The following is an 11457-nucleotide window of genomic DNA, read 5'->3' on the forward strand; positions in this document are numbered from 1 at the left end:
TATATTTGTCTAACTCATCTTCTGTGAGTTAATAAATATAATTTCTGATCTCCTATGTCACTAGATAAAGATGAAATATATTGAATTCATGCAGTCTCTTGATGAGACTAAAGTAGATTTGTTTTTTTTTTTAGTTTATCTTTGGAGATTAAGAGAAAAATGCACTAAGAGCAACATGCTGTGTTTTTGTAATAAACACTGAATCATTGTCAGTTACACAAGATTTTTCATTCATAATTTATTGTGTGTTATGATTTGTTACTTAAGCATATGCAAATTTTAAGCAATCATTTCAAGAAGATAGTATGACTGTGAATTAGATATGTCAGTACTCCATTTCAAGAGATTATCAAGAGTATTTGAGAAAGGAAAGCTATAATATTTTATAAATTAAAATTTAGTTTTATCATAGTAATTGTGCATATTTAATAATTAAACCACTTTCTTGGCTAACAGTGATATTTGGGTTCACTGGACAGGCTGGCAGGCTGTATTTTTAAAAAGCCTTGTAGGGAGTTATCTTTACATTGATGAGTTGATCAAATCTAGACTATGACCCTGAAGTTCAGGGAATGGAATGGAGCTGTCTCTCAGAAAAGGAACCACATTAAGCAATGCCAAAGGATATATCTGTATATATGAGAATCCTGCTTATTAAATATATAATAAGTAAAATTGTCAAATTAAATGGAATGTTCCTGTCAACACGATGATTCATTTTAGTTTTGTAGATGGACAAATCACAATCATTGAAAAGAGAATGTACGAATTTCTATGTGTCAGTGTACAATGGTATAATGTAAGAATAACATCATATATCTTGCTCAAGAGTAGGGGTAGTCTTATCATTGACATCAAGTTGTATAAATATATAAGTTGAGACTTTTCTTTAGCAATGTAATGAATATTGCTAGTATTTGCTTTAGAGATCTGATTTTTTTCCCTTCAAAGTTTTAATGACTGATTAATGTCCCTTTTGCTTGCTGTTAGATTAAACTTAAATCTTGCATTGTTGAGACCAGCCTTTTTTTTTTTTTTTTAAAAGGGGATTATTGCATCAGCTCTGATCTCTTATGAGTTAAATTTTTTTGTTTTCTGTTTTTGGGTCATATCAAACAGTACTCAGTAATCACTCCTGGTAGGCTTGGGAGACCATGATATCAGGGATTGAGCCCTAGTTTTCCAAGTGCAAGGTATTCACTGTATTATCTGGCATTTTTAAGAGTTAATTTTATACATGAATTTGAAAGTGCTTTCTTGGATTCCTTATTACCAAAGCTTTGGAAATGGGCTTCAACGAGGAACAGCATTATTGTCATAGTTAATATATACAAAAGTAGAGAAAAGTTATTAAAAATCTGATGATTTTTGTTATGGAATCTTCATATCTACAGCACTGCTTTCCATTTTTTAACTTTTAATTTTTTATGATATCTTCATTTAAGCATTATGAATACAAAACATGTTTGTAGTTGGGTAGAAAAGAATACCCCCCTCCCCTTCATCAGTGCAGCTTTACTACAACCAGTGCTCCCCACCCATCTCCATCCTCCTCCACCTCCTGCCTGTATTCTAGACAGGCATTCTATTTCTTTCACTCATTATCATTGTCATGATAGTTGTTAGTGTAGTTATTTCTCTAACTGCATTCAACCACTCTTCGTGGTAAGCTTCGTATCATGGGCCAGTCTTTTCCAGCTCTCATCTCTATTGTCTCTGGGTATTATTACAATAATGTCTTTTATTTTTTATGAGGGGAACTTAAAGAGGAGTTCCTCTCGATTATTCATGTGTGTTTTATAAAATCAGGAGTTATCCCTAAGTATGTCCTGGAGTGCTGCCCTGCGCCTCCATCCCCCATACCTCCCCCAATCTCTTAAATTGTTTACCTCCTCCCAGTTTCTACCTTCATTTACCACTGCTTTGTCTTTGTTAAGGCCATTATTTTTGTCTTGTTTCTAAAATTAACCTCTGTCTGTTTACTTTTTTATACTGGCAAAATGATTTTTAGAAATACAATTTGAAAATATGGAGAATTCATGATTCTCCATTATTACAGGTGTAATTCAGACTCATTAGTTAATCCTATACAGTACAGATGGATTCTTTGAATATGACTTCTTTCTCTCAGTGTTGTGATTGGCCTGAGTGTATGTGAAAAACATCCTGATTGTGTGTGGTGGGGGAAGTCTTCTCCAGAGGAAGGATGTGTGGTGTGTTGTGTGTGTGTGTGTGTGTGTGTGTGTGTGTGTGTGTGCACAGTAAAAGTTTAGGCAGCAGTATAATCTTCCCTACCCTTTTCTTTTTTCCCCATGTCCCTCTGCCTGTACTCAGCAACTGCTGGTAGCCCAGAAAAATATGATGGTCTTGAGAATAGAAAGCAGCAGTTCAAGTTCCTATGTGTAACTCTGATACTCTGATTTCTAGTAGTTGATGAGTTGCTTTTCCTAACTGGGATGGACATCTCAGTCCTGCTATTGAGATTGTCATTATTACAGGCCTATTTCTTTTTACTCTCAAATTTATTAGAGCTATATTCAAATAGTTGACCAAAAAGAATGAGGGGAATTGTTGGGTACTAGTGTGAAATGACATTATAAAATTAACCCAATCTCCTTGACCTTTATCTAATTTCTTTTCATGCCCACAAAAACCATGGTTTTTTTTTTAAAATCATTTTTCTCAAGTCTGTCTGTGACAGGAGTCAAAAATCGATTACAGTAGCAACTTTACAGCAAAATGGATTTTGGATGGGCAGACAGTGACCCTTCTTTCAAAAGTAATTTGGTAGTCCTCCATACACAGCTTCTTTTGCCTTAAAATCCCAGGTTGCTAGTAAAGATGTGAGGTTTTAGTCAAGTGCCATCCTAGCATATTTCCAAAATGTCTTTGAAATACCCTTTCAAGCTTAATATCTCCCTTTACATCACAGTTCCTTAACCCAGGAATCAGCTTCTGAGTCCTACTTGTTTTCACCTTGACTACAGATCAGTTGAACTCTCCACTATGACAGCTGTATCATCTGTGGTCTAAGGGAGAACTTCTACCCTGACCACTGGGCTGAGGTGGCAGAGGCCCCTGACAAAAGCAGCACAGACTCTTACTGCTGTTATTAATGATGTTTCATGAATAAGTACTTCTTAATGTGATTTTGACTTTGGTTGATTTTTCAGTTCTTTAAAATGGTTGTTTTTGTTGTTGTTGTTGGTTTTTTTGGGGCCATACCTGGTGATGCTCAGGGGTTACTTCTGGTTCTGCGCTTCAGAAATCACTCCAGCTTGTGAGGACCATATGGGACACTGGGGGATCGGACCTTGTGTTCGTCCTAGGTCAGCTGCATGCAAGGCAAAACAACCCTACCGCTGCACCACTGCATCCGGCCCATAAAATGATTGTTTTTAAGAGTTTGAACAGTTAAGAAGTTGTTTAATGAAGAAAAGTATTTGAAGTTATGGCTCTTGAGGTTTTGAATTCACATGTTCCTCAATATCAATTAATTTGAACCCATTTTCATGTTTATTCTTTGAGCTCTTCTTTTGTGATTTATATGATTATGTCTGTTGGACATGATCACTACATAGGTTTTCAAGATTAAATTTAAGCATGATCACCTTCAGAAATGCAACCATGATACCCATATTTGGATCTGATGTCCTCCCCTATATTTCCATAAGAGTAACTGGGCCAGAGAGATAGCATGGAGGTTGGGTATTTGCCTTGCATGTAGAGGGACGGTGGTTTGAATCCCAGCATTCCATATGATCCCCTGAGCCTGCCAGGAGTGATTTCTGAGAGTACAGCCAGGAGTAACCCCTGAGTGCTGCCGGGTGTGACCCCAAAACCAAAAAAAAAAAAAAAAAAAAAAAAAAGAAAGAATAACATGTACTACTAAGAGGTGATGAAATATGCACTTGACTAATTCCCCATAGAAGTTGAAAGCTATTGAACCAGAGGGATTTTATTTCTATACTCCTAGTGCTTAGCATAGTGTGCACTTTGTAAGTATTTGTTTAATTGAATTGAGATCATATAAACTGCAATTTCCTCCAGATATTTTTACTCATGTAAATACATTTCATTATATTTCATTTTACTGTATGTTACATCACTTAGAATAAGTGGGTCATTGACTAGTATTTAAAAATCCATTTGTTTTAGAATAATTTTCATTATACAGTAAAATTTCTTTTTAGTGGAGTGAGCCATTAAGTCTAATATTATTATATAATGTCACCATTGACCTCTAACTTATAGCTGCTATATTCTTTGATCTTTGGTAGCACTTGACAGAAATGTCTGTGATTTATTTTTGTCCTCATCATATTTTATTGTCCATTTGTTTATATTAATTTTATTAACTTGCCTTTAGTATATTGTGCTATGGAATTTGACGAATGGCAATATCTGTGGTACTCAGGGCTTTCTCCTGGTGGGCTTGGGGAACCATGTGAGGAATAAGGATCAAAATTGGGTCATCCACATGCAAGGCAAGTGCCTTTCTTACTGTGTTTTCTTTCTGGTTCCACTTTTCTTGCTTCTTTGAAAATTTGATTGGTTATTTATGTTAACACAATTGAATGAGGCCATTTAATGTTCTATTTTTGACTTTTTTCATTTAGCACAGTCATCTCTAATTCCAGTCATCCTTCAACATTGTAAAGGGTATCTACAATAAACCCACTGCTAACATCCTCCCAAATGAGAAAAATCTGATAGTCTTTCATCCAAAGTCAGGCTCAAGACAAAAATTTCTACTCTTCACTGGTGTTACTTAACATAGTACCGGAAATTTCTCACCAAAGTAATTATGCAAGAAAGAAATAAGTTAAAAGGAATTTAAACTAGTAAAGAAAAAAAAAGTAAACTGACCAAAAATTTTAAAATGTTAAACTGTCATTCTTGGCAAATGACATCATATTGTTGATATTGTACAAAGAAAACCCAAAGACTCCATTAAAAACCTTAAAAATAAGAAACTTATATGATAAAGTAGCAGGCTGTAAAAGCAGTGTTTATAAATCTGTTGCATTCTTATACATAAATAATCTAGAACAGAAATAAATTGTAAAGTACACTCCAATTATGATCATGTAATAAAAGCCTTACAGGGCCAGAGTGGTGGCACAAGCGGTAAGGCATTTGCCTTGCACATGACTAACCTTCGACGGACTGCACAGTGCTATCACCCCCATGTTCCATATAGTCCTCCAAGCCAGGAGTAATTTCTGAGTGCATAGCCAGGAGTAACCCCTGCGTGTCACTGGGTGTGGCTCAAAAACAAAACAACAATAACAACAAAAGCCTTACATATCTAACAGTAAATTTAAACAAGGTGCAGAAAGACCTAGTTAGTGAAAATTATAATCCAGTTCTGAAATAAATGAGACACAATGAAATGGAAACATTTCTAATTTATAGATTATAAGAACTGACATTATTGAAATGACAAATTTACAGATGCAGTGCAATTCCCATAAAAATCTGGCATTTTTCATGGGCATAGAAAAAATACTTCTAAAGTTTCTGTAAATCCATAAAATTCCATAATAGCCAAAGAGGAGAAAGAAAATGGGAGGCCTCATATTTCCATACTTTAATCTCTACTAAAAAGCCATAGTGATAAAAACTACTTGGTACTGGAACAAAGATAGTTGCATGCAATGGATCTTTGCATAGATAGTTGCATTTAGACTCTTTAATGATAAACTCTTAGATACCTGGCGTTAATTTACAACAGAGTCTAGGTACATGGATTGACGCAAGAAAAGCTTTTTTAACAAATGGTGCTGAGAAAACTGGATAGTCACATATGGAAGAAGTAACAAAGAAAAAGATAGTAGGAGCTCTATTTCACACCACACACAAAGATGTATGAATTAAAGGCCTTGATCTCAAACCTGTTTCTATAGATTATATTGAGGAAACTATAGATAGTATTCTCCAAGATCTAGATCTCAAAGGAGTCTTCAATGATACTCTATTGGCAAAGCAATCAAAGCAAAAACAAACATATGGTACTACATTTAGCTAAAAAGCTTCTGCACTTTGAAATAAGTGGGGCCTAAAATAAAAAGATGTATTACTTGGGCCGGAGATGTAGTTTAGTAGACAGAGTAAATGCTTTGCATGATGAGGATCTAGGTTCAATTTTTGGCCCCATGATCCCATCTGCTCCTTCAGGTGTGACCCGTGAGTACATAGTTAGGAGTATCCCTGAGCATTACCAGGTGTCAAACTCAAACAAATAAGTGCATCAGAAAAAAAAAAAAGATACTCTAGTGAATGGGAAAAAATATTTGTACCTTGTACAAAGGATTAAAGACTAAAATATCTCAAAGCTCAACAATATAAATTCTAATCAAAAATTGGAAGAGATGAAGAAAGAAGAGGATATAAAAGTTGCTAACAGGCATATGAAAAAAACATTCTGAAAAGCAACCATTACTGATTGTCAGGAAAATGAAAGTCAAAATGGCCATGAGATGGCACCTGACACCAGTGAGAATTATCAATGTCAGAAAGACTGGCAACAAAAGTGCTAGTTAGGGTGTGGTGAAATGCATTCACTGCTCACCAGTGGAACTGTTGCTTGTTCACCTTCTCTGGAAAATGGTTTGAAAATTTTCAGAATAAGAGTAGAGTTCTTGTATGACGCTCTAATTCCATTCTTGACTTTTATGTCCAAAATACAAAAACCATTAATCCACAAGGATATTTGTACACTAATGCTTATTACAGCACTTTTTATGATAGCCAAATACAGATAAGAAACAAATACTCACCAGTAGAATAAATGGAAGTAATTGTGGTATATACATGCAAAATGGAATACTACTCAGTTAAGAATGAAAGAGGAAATCTTGCACTTTGCTACTGCTTACAAATAGGAGGAAGTCATTCTAAGGGAAGTGAATCAGAAAGAAAAAGACAAATACCAAGTGATCTCACTTATGTGGAGTATAAAGAAACAAAACAAGACATTAGACAATCCCCAATGGAAACCAATCTGAGATAAGGCCAATAGAATTGTGGCCCAAGATGCTAAGGGGAGGGAGTTGAGACAAGGACAAGCAAGGACAAGGACAAGGTTTTCTCTTCAAACTTGTTTTTCTCTCTTGAACATGTATCCTTTTTTGCTTATTAAGTTTCTTTGCTTGCCTATTTCCAGTCTCGTGAAGCCCATTTTTTTTGATCTTGAATACATACTCTTCCTTTTACTCCACTCACGTCTTTCTAAACACCGATTTTTTTTTTGCTTTTTTTTTTTGTTTGTTTGTTTTTCGGTCACACCCACACCTGGCAGCACTCAGAAGTTATTCCTGGCTCTGTGCTCAGAAATCGCTCCTGGCAGGCATGGGGGACCATATGGGATGCTGGGATTGGAACCATCATCCATCCTGGATTGGCTGCGTGCAAGGCAAATACCCTACTGCTGTGCTATTTCTCCAGTCCCTCTAAATAAGTTTTAATAAAAAACACATGTATATATAATATATATATATATATTATATATATTAAAGAAATGGCTTTGGGTTAATAATGGAAGGCTCTAGCAATGGTGTTGAGCAAGGTATAGTAATATTTTCATGTATAAAATACTAATACTAATACTAATACTAAAATAAATACTAAAATAAATAATAATAACAATAATCCATTTATCTTGCTGCGAAAGTTGCAGTTTTATTTTTCAGACAGTGAAATAGTATGATATTGAGTATATTTATCCAGTCATTCATTGATGGACATTTTAGGTTGATTCCACATTTTGGCTATTATGTGTTGAGCATAAAGGTGTAAATAATCTTTTGAATTAATATTTTCACATTCTTTGGATGAATGCCTATACATAGTATTGCTGAGTCATATGATATTTCTATATTTAGCTCTTTAAAAAAATCTCCCTTTATATATTTTCCTTTTTTGTTTTGTTTTGTTTTTAGGCCATAGCCAACAGTGCTCACAGTTTACTCCTGGCTCTGTGCTCAGGAATTAATCCTGGTATTGTCAGGGGGTCATATGGAATGCTGGGGATTGAAACTGGGTTGGCCTCATGCAAGGTGAATGCCCTACCTGCTGTACTAATGCTCAGGCCCAGATTTTTCTTTTTCTATAGAGACTAAGTTTAGGTCCCCACCAGTAATATATCAAGTTTCCTTTTTCTCCTTACCCCCACTGATACTGGTTTCCAGTTTTTTTTTTTTTATTGTGACTGAAGTTCATTTACATAGAATTATTTACGATACATAGTGACAATGAATGAAGGGCATTCCCACTACCAATGTTATCCTCCCTCCACTCTTGTTCCCAGCATTTCTCCCACATCTCCAGTTTTTTTTTTTTAATATAAATCAGTGTTTCTCAACCTCTTTCTTAATTTGATCCCCTTCCAGTATTGATTCTCCTATAACTATTAGTTGACTCTGTAATCTTGTGCTTCGTTCCCACCCATTTACATGTTTTAGCCTGTGGCACCCTTGGAATGTCTTGGGGGCATAGAGAGGGAACATAAAGCCTTCAGCTGAGAAACACTGGTACAGACTGTCCTTATTACCTGTATGAAGTGATGACTCATTTTGGTTTTGTTTGTATTTCCTTAATAACAGGTGACGAAATTGTGTGTGTGTGTGTGTGTGTGTGTGTGTGTGTGTGTATGTGTTCTCTTTGGAGGAATGTCTACTATACATATGTAGTGATAATATTTTTCTATTTTGTATTTTTTATTTGGTATCTTTCTTTTCTTGGTTTATATTTCACTTTTCTATTTTTTGTTTGTGTTTGTTTTGGGGCTATATTCAGCAGTGCTTATGGGTTATTCCTGGCTCTGCACTCGAAAAATTTTTCCTGAGTAATTGGGGAACCATATGGGATACCAGGGATTGAACCCAGGTCCACCACCAGTAAGTAAGGCAAGTGCCTTACCACTGTATTATCTCCCTGGCCCCTCTCCTTTGCTATTCTTCCCTCCCCAACTATTTCAGATATAAATATCAGACTATAATATGTTTATTCTCTATTTTCCTGGTTCTAGAGACATACACATATTGCTTAAATTTTATCAAATGCCAGTTACAAAAATGCATGTTCCCTACCCAGGCCTTTTTCTTGAATTCCACATTCAGAAGTCTAGCATTTTACTTGACAATTCTACTTTTATGTTTTCACTTAAGCCTTAGTCAACATATTCAAAAAGAACTTGTTAATCTTCCTACTTCCAATCACTCTCATGACTTCCTTTTCTATTTATCTTTGCTTTCTATTCATAGCAACCTCAATTTTTGATGCACAGATTATTGGAATTAACCTTAATTTTTAATTTTTCACATATGCCAAACTCACCCTTTTTCCTTTTGTTTAGAGTATATAGAAACAGTCCATTTATCATCATCTTCCCTTAGTGTAAGCCACCATCTATTCTTTACCTTCTATTTATTATTATTTATTTCATAATAGACTATGTCCACTGACTTTCTTTGCTGTTCCACATATACTAAATGCCCCTGCCCACAGGGAACTCTAAGTTACCTGGACTGTTAAGAATAGTGGTTTAACCTTGTATATCTGCATATGGATGAGTCCATGGACCTGCAATTGAAATCTACTGTTCTGAAACACACTGTGTTTTCCTCATTTAGGTATCTTTCCTTCTTTGTGAAATTTCTTGTATTTTATATGTAACCTTCTGAGATTTCCATGTCAAACCACTTGTTACCCCCACTGACTTTATTCAGGCTTACACACTTATTCATGGTTTATTTTTCCTCATAATATTATTTATCTTCAAGCATGCACTAATTCACTCATTGATTAAGTTTATTGTTTAATACATGTCTTACCTGTTCAATCTGTATGGCAGAAGACATTGGTTTTTTTTGCTGATATGCCCAAAGCAATAAGAATGTTACTGGGTATAGTAGGTACACAAAGAAATACTTGATAAATAAATGCTTAAATATCAGATTTTTCTGGAAAAATAAGTTTAGAGTTTGTTTGAATAGTTTTATTAGAAAAAGGTTTTATCTGGGGGCCAGAGAGATAGCATGGAGGTAAGGCGTTTGCCTTTCATGCAGGAGGTCATTGGTTCGAATCCCGGTGTCCCATATGGTCCCTCATGCCTGCCAGGAGCAATTTCTGAGCCTGGAGCCAGGAATAACCCCTGAACACTGCCGGGTGTGACCCAAAAACCACAAAAAAAAAAAGGTTTTATCTGAACACAGAAATTTTAAAAATGCCAATGTTCTTTTTGTTCTTCAATTGATGGATTAGGATCCATGAAAATACCATAAAATTTACATAAAAAGTTAATAAGTATCATTCAAATAACCTCTTCAGGGCAGTCTTTTTAATAAAACTTGAATTTATGTAAAAATGAATTTTTTCTGTAATGATACATGATATAGTAGAATTTAATGCATACTTTGAATTTAAAAATAATTATGTAACCATGTGGTGAGGAAGACTTTTTAGTATATTGCTGCTGGAGCGAGCACTTCAAGAGGGACTTTTTTATCTTGCTTCGAAATTGTAGTCAAGGCTGCAAGCTGAAGACTGAAGACTCTCTGTAACTACTTTTCTATATTTGGAGTGCAGTGAATAACTTACTAGCCACTGGGGCCAGAAAATTGCCTCCTGATTTGACAAACCATTTCTGGGGTCACACCAATTTGAGTATATATATATATATATATATATATATAATATATATATATATATATATATATATATATATATATATAAAATCTACATAATTCATTGTAGATGATATAAAATTTGGGGTGCTTTGTATTTCCTGACTTTCCTTTCCCCTCAGTTTCTGCCTGCACCTAAGCACAGGGTCCTGCACTATACCTTGGGGTGAGCGTATCGGACACAGGCAGACTCTCTGAAGCAGGCTACCAGTCCAAGGGAGGGAGAGTGGAGAGTGCTGATATAAAATTTTAACCTCAAATTGTGTTGTGGATAAGAAGGTACTACAGACTTTTGTCAAATATAAGCATTGTGGCACAATTTAGGTTTTAAAGTTAGGTGCTCTATTTTCTTACAAAGACAAGTCCCATTCTTCAAATCTCCACAATATCCCTATGCATTAACTATTGTTCGATTTCAGTTGAGGCATGTGGGCTTGGAGTAGTTAAATGACTTATATATGCAAAGTTGCATAGTCTTTATGTAAAAGGCATAGAGCGTTCTTTGGAACCAAAGATTATACTTCCTAAGACTATGGTCTTAACCTCTAATCTGTTGCTTAATATTTGAATTGATCACTTAATTAGAAGCTGACGTTTGATCAGCTTCATATCAGAGGCCCATACTTTTGTGCCACCACAATTGCACAGGAATATGTATATTTTTTCTTCCATTAAAAAAAATTTCACTGTTATCAACTGGAATTGAAAGATAGTAATTGATTAAATGTCCATTGGAAATCTGAGGAGTATCTAACATATCTAAATTTTT

At 35.1% G+C, this 11457-nt stretch overlaps 1 protein-coding gene and 1 pseudogene across 1 annotated transcript in view; both read left to right on the forward strand.

Annotated features, from left to right (window-relative positions):
- ATG10 (autophagy related 10) overlaps positions 1-11457 on the forward strand; it is a 289692-nt gene that overhangs the window by 33935 nt on the left and 244300 nt on the right.
- The window catches only part of LOC126001009 (acidic leucine-rich nuclear phosphoprotein 32 family member B-like), a 25426-nt pseudogene continuing 14678 nt past the window's right edge, over positions 710-11457 (forward strand).

The sequence above is a fragment of the Suncus etruscus genome, chromosome 2 (assembly GCF_024139225.1).
Source record: "Suncus etruscus isolate mSunEtr1 chromosome 2, mSunEtr1.pri.cur, whole genome shotgun sequence".
In the NCBI taxonomy this organism is placed as follows: Eukaryota; Metazoa; Chordata; class Mammalia; order Eulipotyphla; family Soricidae; genus Suncus; species Suncus etruscus.